Source organism: Pogonomyrmex barbatus, unplaced genomic scaffold (genome assembly GCF_055798465.1).
Source record: "Pogonomyrmex barbatus isolate J1 unplaced genomic scaffold, ASM5579846v1 scaffold25, whole genome shotgun sequence".
NCBI lineage: Eukaryota > Metazoa > Arthropoda > Insecta > Hymenoptera > Formicidae > Pogonomyrmex > Pogonomyrmex barbatus.
In genome coordinates, this window is record NW_028297122.1 from 707,571 (window position 1) to 722,980 (window position 15,410).

The 15,410-nt window shown below is 32.0% G+C and overlaps 2 pseudogenes; both read right to left on the bottom strand.

Annotated features, from left to right (window-relative positions):
- Nucleotides 1-7,155: 7,155 nt before the first annotated feature.
- LOC148936278 (uncharacterized) lies at nucleotides 7,156-11,455 on the bottom strand (annotated as a pseudogene).
- A 1,674-nt stretch (nucleotides 11,456-13,129) lies between these two features.
- On the bottom strand, nucleotides 13,130-14,058 carry LOC148936279 (uncharacterized; annotated as a pseudogene).
- Nucleotides 14,059-15,410: the final 1,352 nt, after the last annotated feature.

Genomic DNA, 15,410 nt, shown 5'->3' on the forward strand with positions numbered 1-15,410 from the left:
ACACCTCCGGATCCAACGCCGTTCCTCTTCTTGAAATGCATCAAGAAGTGGCTGGTAATAATACCTGTTTAATCAAGCTCCCCACGATTTGGAAAACCAGATCAAAATTGTGTTTCGTTGGAAGCAGAATTCGACGCGTATCGCATCAGGGCAGATGAATCCAAAATCATCACTGTAATATATCATCTCGAAGGCAACGATGCAATAGCCGATATTCTCGAGTCTCCACTTGAACAAGATAAGTATGCCGTCCTAAAGAAAACATTAATCATGCGTTTCTCTGATTCGCAGGAAAAACAGATCCGCAACAGATGAGTGCAAACTGCTGATGGGAGTAGAGCTCGTAGACAAACAACCATCAGCATTATTACGCGAGTTACTTTCTTTAGCAGGGAACAACGTACGTGATGATATGTTACAGATGCTGGCTGCAAAAGCTTCCTCAGCGGGTACAAGAAATATTGGCTTAGTCGAAGACGTATCTCTCAACAACAAACTGGCGAAACTAGTAGATAAAGCTCTAGAACGGACGATGGACACGAACATAACAGTTAACGTTGGCACAGAACTTCACAACGAAGATAAAATAGCTCAGCTAACTAGGCAGATAAACGAACTCGCAACATCTATTGCAGACTTGAAATACAGAAGACGTAGCAGATCGAGGAAACAATAACGGTCCGGTAGCCACTATCGAAAAAAAGAAGAAATAGTGTGTTACTATCATTATCGTTTTGGACAGAAAGCAAGAAAGTATATTCTTCCTTGCACGCAACAGCCTCAGAAGCTTGAGGAAAACTAATGTTGTCGTCTGCGCAAGGAGTCGACATTCCTATTCAAAGTAGGCTCCGCATCACGGAGAAGGTAACTGGAATGCATTTTTTAATCGACACCGAAGCGGATATTTCGCTGATTCTCAGGGACCACTCCGCAAAATTTGTCCGTCCCATTTCGAGCTGTATGCTGTGAAACAAAACGGAACAAAAATTAAGACGTACGGAGAAAGGCTGACACTTCATTTGGGACTCAGGCGCAACTTCAAATGATATTTTTGCATGGCAGATGTAACGCAGCCTATCATAGGTGTCGATTTCCTTAACCATTTCGGAATCGTAGATTACTAGATTGCCAATCTGTCAACGACAGCGCAGCATAGAAACCACTATCGACTGTCTCAATGGTGAGCAGCGATTGCAAGTACCGAAACCTTTTCAACAAGTTTCCTCGATTCACCAGCACGCCAGCCGACTATGCGTACACATGGAGTAGTTCCACATTTTAACAAAAGACTCACCAGTCTTCAGTTGATCTCGACGCTTGGTGAGAAAACTGCAGGTAGCTAAAGCGGAATTCAACTATATGGTGGAAGCTGGAATTTGCCGTCCTTCCTATAGCTCATGGGCATCTTCATTACGTATGGTACCTAAAAAACAATCAGACATATGGCGTCCATGCGGCGATTATAGGGCACTTAATGTCAGTTCCGGATAGGTACCTCACATCCAAGATTTTACCCAAGGCTTGTTCGGTAAAATAATTTTTTCATAGATCTACATCGAGCATACAACCAATATCCGTCGCCAAAGAGAACGTGCCTAAAACTGCCATAACTATACTTTTTGACCTATTTGAATTTCTCGTCATGCCGTTTGGCTTATGCAATACTGCTCAGACGTTTCAACGTGCCATGAACGCAATCCTCCAGAGATTAGATTTTTGTAAATATACATCGATGACGTTAATTGCTTCTGAGACTGACCTAGAATCCAGAAATTCCAGAAAGCAGTATTACTCTCAACACTGCTAAATGTGTTTTCGGGGCTACCGAGGTTGCATTTCTTGGATATACCATCACTCAACATGGAATCAAGCCTCTTCCAAGTAAGGTACAAACTATCTTACAATATCCTAAGACAGTAGAACAGTTACATAGGCGTACTAAATTATTATCGCATATGCATCAAAAACGCGGCACAGCAGCAGGCCCTTTTGTACAAATACATAAGAGGTATCAAAAAGAATGATAAAAGGTTGCTGAAGTGGACTGAAAAAACAGAAAACGCTTTCGAACGCTAAAAAGAAACTAGCCAACTTTATTGGCCCACCCGTTTGATACAACACCCTTATCGTCAATCACGGACATCGGATATAACGATTGGTGCGACACTAGAATAATTGCATCAACATAAATGGCAGCCTATAATTTTTTTCAAGGAAATTGAACGTTCCACAGAAGAAATACAGCGTGTTTGATAGAGAATTGTTAGCTGTGTATGAAAGCATCAAATATTTCAAGTATCTGGTCGAAGGAAGAAAATTAATAATCGGAAGAAAATTAATAAATTAAAACCGCTAACGCTTTTTGCCAACGTCTTGACAAAGCATCACCTCGTCAATCTAGATATCTAGATTTCATAGGTCAGTTTTACTGACATCGTATATATCGCAGGGCATCAGAACACAATAGCTGACGCACTTTCGAGAATACAAACTGGTAATACCCTAGTAATTGTGACAACCGAGCAACTAGCTGAAGAACAAAAACAAGACGAAGAGTTAGCAAGATTACTACAAGGAACAACCTCATTAAAGTTGCAAGAATTCACGCTACCAGAAACTTTTCAATCCATACTGCGATTGCTCGCAAAATGTGATTAGGCCATACGTTCTTTTTTCGTTACAAAGAAAGATTTTCGACGTAGTGCACGGGTTAGCACATCCGAATGGCCGAGCTACCAGTCGCCAAATACATCAGAAATTTATCTGGCCAAGTATTAGCAAAGATGGTCGCCATTGGTCGCAGACGTGCCTACAATGCTAAAGGGCGAAGATAGCAAGACACACCAGAAATATACTTGAACATATTCCAATACACAATAAACGTTTTCAACACGTGCATATTGATTTCATTGGCCCATTACCGCTTTCACAGGGATACAGATATTGTCTCACAGTAGTGGATAGATTTTCACGATGGCCCAAGACTATACCAATTACAGACATCACAGTTGAAACCGTAACTGCAGCTTTTTATCTCAATTGGGTGATTCGGAGCACCGAATAGCATTACCACGGACCAGGGCAGGCAGTTCGAGTCAAATAAGAAGAGAGGGCGGCGTCACGGCGGGGTCCGACCACGAACCAGTCGTGAACTCGTAATCATTTTGCGAAAAAATATCACCTCAGCCAGGAATCGAACCTGGATCTCCTGCTTACCGGGCAGGCATCTTATCCTTTCGACTACAGAGGCATATGATGATATTCATTGCAAATAACGTGTTTAGAGTAACACGTCAATAATACAATGATACATACACATATATAATATATCACAATATATATACATATATATGTATATCTTTCTCGAATCCCCACGACCGGTACTCCAGAACGATGTTGGTCTCTCACTCGATGGATGCAGGTCGGCACCGCAGTGGTGACCTTCCAACGGCAAATATACAAATAATCCTCCTGGTGCGCCAGTGTTCCACCGCTTACGCTTGTTCGATCTCATTACTTCTCAGTCGCCAACGTCATCGAAGTTACACGGTTTCTCTCGTTAGTGCAAAGTAGAGCTGAAAAAACCAATTATTTCCTCTGAGTGAAGCGCGGCGACACCGCATTTTTTCAAACAGACGAAGAAAGAACAATGGGTTCCCTCTGAAATGTTCATCGCTCTCACCAGATTCATCGGCTGCAAACGGATTCATATGTCGTCTTACCATGTCGCTTCTAACGGATTAGTAGAATGCTGGCATCGCACACTCAAAGTTGCCTTAATGATCCATAGCACTGGAAGCAGTTGGATAGAACACCTAACTACTTCTGGGTTTAAGAACGTGCTACAAAGAAGATTTGAAATGTTCAGTCGCAGAAATAGTTTTCGGAACTACGTTGAGATTGCTACGTGAATTTTTCGATAACGGAGACACATCCACAGATATCACCGTATTCGCAAAAAGGCTCAGAGAACGAATGAGAACGAATACGAGCTGAACCTACATCACATCATAGCAAACGCAGTCCGTTTGCACATAAAGAATTACATACATGCACTCATGTGTTCGTACGGGATGACACCGTTAAAAAATCCCTACAGCAGCCCTACAAAAAACAGTACCAGATCTTGCACAGAAGATCTGATAACCTATATACGATCTGCATCAACAGCAAGAAAGTCAATCAATTGAGCGCTTGGAGCCAGCCTTTTTACCCAATCAGAAAACCATGGAAAACCTGGAAGACGCCACTGAGGGAGATATAGCTGTTACCCAAGCAGCTAGGCCAGTGCAAAAAACGGGTAACTTTCGCGCCATGACCTATTATAAGTCATGTCACTTCGGAGAGAGTGATGTAGCTGCTCTGGACAAGCATTAACACCAGATCTGAGCGCCACTGTCCGATAGTTAGAGTGTGCAATACGAGTCACTCATCTCGTCTCTCGATTTTCTTTAGAAGAAGTACGCGCAACGATTACTTGAGTTTTTTTATATATTTATCTTAAGTGTGTTAAAATAAATATCAATTGTTACCTACGATTGCCTTCTGATAAATATATTAGGATAATCCCTACAATATCATTATTTAAAAAAAAATTAAAGCTACTATCACCTGAGTTTTAGAATAAGAAGATTTCAATGAGAATACAAGAGCGAATCATTGATTGATTTACATTTTTTAAAAGCAATTGCACATTTAACTATAACTGGGGCCATTTTTTTTATATCAAATCTTTTATATATATGATATACATATTAGGATTGAGTATTAGATACTTTTAAAAAAAGGTAAAAAAGGGTGTCAAGTATAGGGATGTGCTTGAAAAAGAAGAAACTGTTGTACCAAGTTAAAAAATGGAGTCTAATCGAATATATTATCTTTTACTTTAAGGAAATAGCCTAAGTGGTACATATCTCTATATCTTCTTAGATTGAAGAATCTCTTTACTCTAACCCATGTGGTAGCACTTTTAATTTAAAAAAAAATTATGTTACAAAATTATTTCTTTATTCTAACCAATGTGGTAGTTTTAATTCTTTAAAAAAAAAATTATGTTACGAAATTACCATACCTAACTCAATTCTAGTTGTTGATTAAACTAAAAAATAAAATCTAAGTGCTAGTATCTTTGTATTTTCATTGGTCTTCCTATTCTAACCTAAGTGGTACTAGCTTTAATTAAAAAAAAAAATTATTTCCGCATTGCCAACTCAACTCAAATGATATCATTTGTTCATTAAAAATTCAAATAAAGAGTTAAAACTACTATCACATGGATTAGAGGAAGATTCTTTAATGAAGATACGTATAACTTAGATTCGATTTTCTTTAACACAATTTTTATAGTAAGATTATAACTTGCACCAATTATTGATATCAAAACTTTTATACAAATGATATCATTTGAGTTGGCAATGCGGAAATAATTTTTTTTTTAATTAAAGCTAGTACCACTTTAGGGTTAGAATAGGAAGACCAATGAAAATACAAAGATACTAGCACTTAGATTTTATTTTTTAGTTTAATCAACAACTAGAATTGAGTTAGGTATGGTAATTTCGTAATTTTTTTTTAAAGAATTAAAACTACTACCACATTGGTTAGAATAAAGAAATAATTTTGTAACATAATTTTTTTTTAAATTAAAAGTGCTACCACATGGGTTAGAGTAAAGAGATTCTTCAATCTAAGAAGATATAGAGATATGTACCACTTAGGCTGTATTTCCTTAAAATAAAAGATAATATATTCGATTAGACTCCATTTTTTAACTTGGTACAACAGTTTCTTCTTTTTTTTCAAGCACATCCCTATACTTGACACCCTTTTTTACCTTTTTTTAAAAAAGTTATTTTTGTTCGATTAGACTCCATTTTTTAACTTGGTACAACAGTTTCTTCTTTTTTTTCAAGCACATCCCTATACTTGACACCCTTTTTTACCTTTTTTTAAAAAGGTCATTTTTAAAATATACAACTTGACACCACTTATTGATATCAAATTTTTTATACAAATGATATCATTTGAATTAGCAATGTGGAAACAAATTTTTTGTTTTTTAATTAAAGCTAGTATCACTTGAGTTAAAATAGGGACTTAGATAGTACTTAGATTTTATTTTTTAATTTTATATTGCAATTTCGTAATTTTTTTTAAAGAATTAAAACTACTATCACATGGTTAGAGTAAAGAGACAAGTCTTCAATGAAGATACAGAGATATGTATCACTTTCTATTCTTGTTCTATTTCTTTAAAATAAAAGATATTGTCAGATTCTATTTTTTTAACTTGGTACAACAATATCTTTTTTATTACAAGCGTCCCTATATTTGACATCCTTTTTTTTTTACCTTTTTTTAAAAGGGTAATTTTTTAACGACATCATGTATTTTGTTAAGCTGTTTGAGAAGTGCGCCTATGCATGATACTTTTTATATAATAAATATAATTGACATTTTCTTTATAAACAATATTTATTTTTGTTAAATATAACTATGATATTTTGCTTAATACATGTTGCTATATACGTGTTTAGTAATCATTTTTTTAGAAATAATATATAAATATCTTTAGCACTTTTAGGCCATTGCTTTTTTATAACTTGCGCATCATCAATTTCAAACCAAGTGCTAGATGTTCCTTCTCTACACATATTCGTATAATGACCCTTTTCGATACAAGTTCCATGATGAAAAATAGCATTTATTACTTTATATGCTTGTCCAGCTATTAGTATTTTAGTTGTCGGTACACCACGCAAGCTAAATTTGTGTGGTATTTTTACTAATTTATTATCCTGTAAAGAAAATAATATTAAGTGTATAATAAGTATGTCTCGTTAAAACCAATTCATTTTTAAATAACATATCATTTCTTTCACAACGTTCACATGATTTGTCAAACGATTGACGCCAATGTGATGAAAATGTAGTTTTTAATAGATCATTAAGATCAAAATTTTTCTTTTTCATATTGCTAACAGAAATGGAAAGAAGAATGTTATTTTTAATAGTAACTTTTGTATCACCATATGAATTGCATCGACAAGTTGCAATAACTTGATGATTTACTAGATTTTGTATATAATCATATTTTGTACAGAGAGCTAGTAAGAAATTCAAGTGCGTCTCGTTTTATAGCAACCGAAAAATTCTCTTCTAAAGATTTCCGTATTTCATAGGTATCCAAATTGTTCATCCCATGTTCATATCGATGTGCAAATAAATTTAATACATCCAGTTTATCATAATTTAACAACTGTTTTCTGATAACTTGTAAATGCAATAAACATTGTAATACTGCATTTGCATAACATGAAACTTTGTCTATATTTTGAAAACCATACATAATCCATTTGATATCTTTTGAGAGAGCCTTTTGATCTGACTCTTGAACAGAAGTAATTGTTTTCAATAATATCCATGGAACATCTTTAACTTTACGATAACGCTCCTTCGAAACAATAATCATTTCTGATTCTGGATTATGTATTCGTTTTAACCGATTATATTCTATAATAGCTTCTTCACTAGCAAATATGGATGAAGGATCAAAATTAATTAAATGCAATCCATCCAGAGACGTTACTCGAGATAAAGCAACATAAACTTGACCACAATTAAATATGGAATTACTTATATCCATAATAGCGTTTTGCAACTTAATCTCTGACTTTTATGAATAGTGATACCATAACTCAAGGATAATGGAAATTGTTTTCTAATAACATATGCTCTATCCATCACTTGAAACTTAACACTCACTCTTTCAACAAAATACTCCAAACCAGATGGTAAAAGAAGTTTTATCTTTTCTATATAGTCAGTAATTGTATCTTGTACAATTGAAATGACTGTAGCTATTGTACCATTTACAAGACCCAAACTAGCATCAATATTGCGTCTTATCATAACTTTCGTCCCAATTTTAATTATAATTTGTTTTGAAAGTCCAGCTGTTCTAATATTATCATCATCGTTATCTGTTAATATCTTTATTACCCTTTTTTCATATAAGAAATACAATCAATTGTATCTTCAGCTATTAATAATATTTCTTTTGAAGCAATACGATTTAACATTGCAGTGTTAAGAACGTCACACATATGACAAGTAGGCAATAAACAAACGGTATCAGATGGCAAATTATTAATAAAATCACACAATTCATTTACTCGTTCTTTGAAAGATTCACCCTTAAAAGATATTTTTCTTTTTTCGAGAATTTCACAATCATATTTGGTTAATATACTAACACGAATTCTCGAGAGTAATTCAAGATCCGTCTCCTTGTTGGCGCATATTGATCGTCAATTCGTCATAGTCAAATAAAGTTGTCCATAGATTAATAGCACTTAAAGAATCAAGATATTTACGAATTTTTTCATCTGATAAATGTATAAAAACAGGATCTTCATGTATGGGAAGTAATTGAAGCAAATCTCTAAATAAAAGGATATGCTTTTGACCTAACCATCATTACAGTCAGTAGTATCGAATATTTCGGATAGTCGTAAATGTATATACATTAAAATCAAATTTGATATCATTGATACTTCATCAATTATTATAAGAATAACATCTTTGAGATCGGCTCGTATAATTTTCAAAACGTGGTCAGATAATTGTTTATATTTAGGAGTATGACCATGTTCAATAGGTAACTGCAGTAATCTGTAAACTGTCAAACCATCTATATTAAATGCTGCTATACCAGTGGGTGCTGTTATGGCAGTATCTTTGTTAAGATTTTGTTTTATCCAGCACTTAATTGTTTTAATCAGGAAACTCTTGCCAGTACCTCCTTCTCCACTAACATATAATCATAATAACAATTTATCTGACGTAATAGTATTAATGACTCTATCAAATACTCTTCTTTGATCTACATTCAGTTTAGAAATCATTTCAGATATATCTATTTCCTGTTTGTTTTCAAGATCTTTAAAATCTTGCATTGCTTCACCAGCTTCAACATTTTGCACATTGGATCATCAGGATCATCTTGAGACATATTTTGATTTGCTAAATTATCTAAATGTTCTTGAAGTAATTGTTTTGCAGTTTCAAATGCTTTTTGCAATTCCTCTAACTTTTCATGATACTGCAATGCATTCACAAGATGTAATTTTACATTGTGAAATGATTCCGCATAAGTATCATATCCATTTTTAAGTTCTTCTATTTTCCGCCATGGTTTAAATATAAGAAGTAATGAAAAGAAATAATTTTCTGGCCGCGTTTTAACATCATATCTATAGTGATTAATAAGATATTCACGCTGTTGTCGTTTAAGATAACGACCATTAGTCATCTTAAAGAACTCAATTTTTTTACTTTGTGGTTTTATTTTCGTAATGTCAAACCACTGTGCAAATTCATATAATGACATCGATTCTAAGTCTTCTGGATAATGATTATCTATTAAAGATGGATAAAATATGTCTGTAGAATCTTTATCAAGAATTTTAATTTCCTTATAGCTTTTAATTTTCCTGTATCGTATCTGATTAACATCTAACCATCTAACAGTCGTATTTGGATCAGTCCCATATAATGGAATACCCAGCAATGTGTCAGCAGCTTCAAGAGCTCCACATTCCCTATTATTCATGAAGCGCAAAGCAATATTCCAAAGATAGCTCGCCAGCGATTTATTCTTATTATTTTTACTGTCAAGGACAGAATCAGATAATTCACATTTTCCTGCCTTATTCAAATACTTAGTAACATAACAAGTAAGTAAAGATGATTTTTCACCTATAAATTGTATATCCATGTTTCCTTCCCACGCAGTAAGAAGGATGGAATTATAATCATTTATACCAATTTCGATATCGGTTCGAGGAATGTACTAATATAAAGCCTACTTTTATATTTTAATTGTTTCCTACCTGCTATTGAACTTATGACATCTCTCAACAAATATTTCCGTAACAGGACGCGGAAAACCGAAACGACATACACCAACAACTTTGCGTCCTACCTTCTTAGAACGAAGACAATAATCGTTATGTTTGTGTTGTTGATATGTATTAACTCGTCTATATAATAATGGTGAAATATTTTTATCCGGCAATTTAAGTTATATGTTGTAAAATAAATGTAGACACTTCTTCTGGAGAAGATTCACCAATAATTGGTGTATTTTTAACCCAAAATAACAAATGAAAATGTTGAATACCTCTACCTTGATATTCTCGTCGCCAAAGTAATGTATTAAAAGTAATGTATTATTTCTCCAATCGGATGATCTTTGGAACAAATAAAATCAAACATTGCCCGAAACTTATTGTCGAGAAATTTCGATGTTGATACAGGATCTCTAGCAATAAGAACACTAGTAGATAAAGAAGACTCTAAAATTAGACCATCCATTTACTTCACGAATATATTCGCCTAATTCATTCCACATATACTCGCTAGGACTCATAGAAACCACGTTGCAGGACCGTAATATTGCGTCATACAATTTAAATCACTTCTTGGTTTACGCCAATATTGTTCCGTATTTCTTAAAGTAGAAAAAAATAGTACTTAAATCAGATTCTAATAAATCTTTTTGTAATGCTTCTAAATATTCTAAACCGTGTAACGGTCTCGCAAATTAGTTATATTCAATTTATGATAAATATCACGATTTAATTGACGTATATTCGCATTATTTAATAAATAAAATAAATATTGTTGGTTTAATCTATATTGTGGATGTTTTGATTGAACAACATTTGATAAATTCATGATCATGAAGTTTAATTGATCTAGTTTGATATTGTCCATTAATACCAAAGGGATATAAATCTGGGAAACACAACATATCTAAATCTTTTTCATGGTTATCTAAAGGCAAATCTTGAATTTTTAATTTTTAATTTGATATAGGTTGGTAGCAGATTCGCGTGTTTTTTTTTTTCATATAAAGAATAAATGGTATATTTAATGGTATATATATTGGGTCATAATGACCATCACTGTCATCAACAATCTGAGTTAACATTGCTTTGTACTGATTATTTAAGATAGTTTCTATGTTATTGTTCGTTTCTTCCATTGTACCTTTTGGACTCAATAATAATTTGTAATCGTCATCCAAAACAAATTCATCATTGTTTTCCGCTTCTTGTATTTGGAATTCTGGATTATTCAATTTTTCTAAGCATAATGTATCGTGAGTTTTTGGCAGTATAATATGACGATAAAGAGGATTGTTATGCTTTAACCATATTAAAGCATCAAATATTTTTTTAACATTTACCATTTCTTCCCAAATAATCTTAGATTTTGTCGGAATACTTCTAACTAAAATGTATAATTCATGATTTATATTTATTGGATCGGTATCCTTGCATAATTTGTTCCACGTTTCTTGTAAAGGAAGTGGTAAATGAAAAGTTCTACCTTTTACTTTTTGTATCATTTGCTTTTGAGGCAATTTTTTGTTAATAACAGTTCCCATTTTAACAACAGTTTGAAATGCCTTAGCTCTTTGTATAAGAATTTTTTCGAATGTGTTAAGAGATGCTATTACTTCGGATACATCATGAACAATGAAATTATTTAAAACGCAATATGCAGGCATTAACCCGTTACGGAATTTGCATTCACAATAATCGCATATATACTGTGAATTAATAATACCTTGTTCCTTTATATATGCCATTAAATCTCTCCAAACTGGAATATTTATTTGTGCTTTAAACTTATTAATTTTGGATACATTTCTTTTGTAACAAGTCTTTTACATGATACACAAACATATCGAGGAGTGTCCATGGAGCGCTTAGTTAAAGCTTTAAACGCGTTTTTATATTTATAAATAATATCCTCATCACTCAAAGTAGTATCGGTATACTGATGTCTGTACATACGATTTGCTGTTTCTTGTGCCAAAGTTATAATTTGATTTAATGTATCAGCAGATGTTAAAGCTTTCTCTAAATTTAACATTTTTTCATAGAAATTTGTCATTTGATAAACTAACTGTTTAAAATATCTGACTAATGAGAAATGAGGAGAAATAACAATTGAACAGGAAGAAATATCGTTTTGCAAAGAGTTGTATCAATGTAACAAATATGTGTGACCCAATTTCGTATTTGAATTCTCTTTTATTGTACATTTATGAATTTTCTGTAATAATTCCGGTATTCTCTTGAAAGTACATGTACTTATCATTCGAAGGAATGTTTCATAACGATCAATTAGAATTGGATCATGAATTTTACATAATTCGTTACATAACCATGTTTTTTTTGTTTGTTCTTTTATTAAAGGTAATACATTTGTATTTTGATCTTTTAATTCCAGAGATTGTGATAAAGTAATATTACGATACATAGAATCGATAAAATAATTTTCAGACGAAGTTGTATGCCTCGATTTATCAAAAATGCACTTAATTCATCACTAATTGTTTTACATTTAATAGCAAGATTCAAGCATACTTCTGATTTCTTTTTTAGTAAAGCTAATATTTTATACATATTGCGAACATAACTATCTCGAATATGCATACAACAACATACGATTCTTTCAGCTTCTAACCGTTTTTCAACGTGATTTTTAATATTAAGTTTGTTATAAATCTTCTCAATAGCTTTAGAATTATAAAACTTAATATTATTTCGTGACCAAAATTTTTCATACTTTTTAATAATATTTTTGGCAATATCGCGATTATTATTTTTAACAAAAGTGGATTTCAATTTCTTTTTTTCATAATATCGTTTATTATATAACCATTTTCGATCATAATTTATTTCTTTTTGTCTATTTCGTTCAAGCTGAACATTTTTTAAATAACGCATTCGCTTTTTTGCGCGATTATTTTCTAAATCCCTTTTGTATTGAAGCACTTGTTTAGCACGATTATTTTTTAAATCTCTTTTGTATCGATGCATTTGTTTAATACGATTATTTTCTAAGTTCTGCTCATATCGACGACGTTTTATAGCACGATTATTTTCTAAATCCTGTTGATATCGATGACGCTTTACAGCACGATTGTTCAGTTCCTGTTCGTATTGATGACGTTTTCTGGTAAAATTATTTTCTAAATTTTCTTTATTTTGATTTTCCTTATTATTTTGAGAACATTTAATTATATTTCTTTCCGTCTGAATATTATTGACTAATACTTCCATAACATGTTTGAAGCGCTTTGCATTAATTGTAAAACTTCTGGATATAAATGTTGATCTTTATTTTGAGAATGCTCATTTTTATCTTGTTCGGTTTGAATATTAATTTTTTGTGTTAATTGTATTTCTTTAGAAACGCTTTGCGATAATTGTATTTCATTTGTTGTATTTTGAAGCGTTAACTGTATTTTATTTAATTCTTGTTTAGTAATATAAATATCGCGACATTTTTTTAATCGAGTCGCTTTTTGTTGTTCCGTTTCATGTTGACGTATTGTTCGTATACGAATCGCTTCAGCTTCTCTTGCTTGTATTACTGTTAATGGAAATATTTTTTGAACAACACTATATTGCGGGTCTTGAGGAAAATGCTCAATTACATTCGTTTCAAGAATTTGTATTAAATGCGAACGCATTAACTTATGTTCATACTTCACTTTGTCAGGTTTAATATTAAATAATAATGAAGTCGCAAAAGCTATTGTGAAAACACCGCAATCACTACTATTCAGTTGATATTGCACAGTAGGAAATTTGACAGGATTTTTTACGAAATCATGTTTTGGAAACAATCTTTCCAAAAATTGTTTATGATGTTCGTGCAATCTTTTGTTATTTAAGGAATCATGTATATATATATTTTTCCTATCGTAATAGCTACATACATGTCAGATGGACAATGTCCATCTGATGAACTTGATGAACTGTGTAATATTTGTATATGCTTTTTATCCATTGGTATGGATGGTATAGTATCAAGTAATTGTAATTTCCATGTTTCAACAGGTGCATATTGTGAACAATTTCGTAAAAGATTTTGAAAATGTTTCATATGCATGTCTATCAACCATCTACCCTGGACAATTATATCTTTCTCTGTAGGCTTTAAAGTTATAAATTTCTTTGTCTATACAGACATTTTTATCTAAATTAATTTTTATATACTATGTGTAAACAATTAAAGCGCCAAACAGCTGATATTTTTAAGCACTTACGGCAGCCGTTATACAGCGCCAAACAATCGATATTTTTTAGCGCTTATGGCAGCCGTTATACAGCGCCAAATAGCTATATATGTATTGTGGCAGCTATTTTGTATAATATTAGTTAGTTAATATAGCGGTAAAAAACTATATATATATATATATATATATATATATATATATATATATATATATAGTTTCAGATCACTATTAGACTGACCTGAAAAAAAAATATATAAATTAAACTTTTCTCTGAGTTTAGAATACTAATTCTACAACTATGTCCTTTTCGGCCCGACAAGATGACACCTACTGAATTCCTACTACCAATCGAGACTCACCGAGCCGCCAATCGCTCTCAGAAGTGTTTCACAAAAAAAATGTGTCCCAATTATATCTTCCGCTAATTATCATTAAAGCAGTTTTCTTATTACATAATTTTTATTTCCACAAAACAAAATTTTCTTTTCAATGTATTATATGTGTTATATATAAAATAATATTTATAATAGTTTTAACAATAGAGAATTCTAACATAATAAGTACTACTATTAATTCATAAAACATAACACATATATTAAAAAGAAAATATATATAAAAATAATATGTAAAAATAAAAATATTTAATATATAAAAACTGTTTTATAATAATTTGATAAAAGATATGATTACCTTCAAAATCAAGCCGAAAAGCAACTGCTTTTTCTTAATAATTGGTGTATGAACATATAAAGACATTTAATATTTGTTTTCTATAATATTTTAATATTATTGTATGTCAACATTATATATTGACATCTAAGACATGTTGTAATATTTCATTATAGAATTGATATTGATATTTTGTGATATTTCTATATTAATTATGCGTATTTAATGTACAAATGTATAAATATTCCTTATAGAAGCAGAAATAATTTCTCAATAAAACTATAATTGCATATCATATCAATATTTTTAATTCTCATTGTTAAAACGATCCTTATGACACCTTTACCACTTGTTATATCATCATGTCTGAACGCACGAAATGTCAGCTCTCTGATTATTGGTTTTAATCTCTAATAATTTAAAGTTGTTATAGCTTCGACATTTTCATATTAGAATTTTCGTCTCATTTTTATGAATAAGTCATAAATATTTCAGTCAGTAGTTATGGAATATCGTGTATACTGAGACTTATTATTTGCAAATAAAATAAATAATACAAATATATGTTTATATGTCCATATATTACTCATTAAGCAATGTATTACAAACTATACCTCTCTTCCTTTCTTCGTCTCCT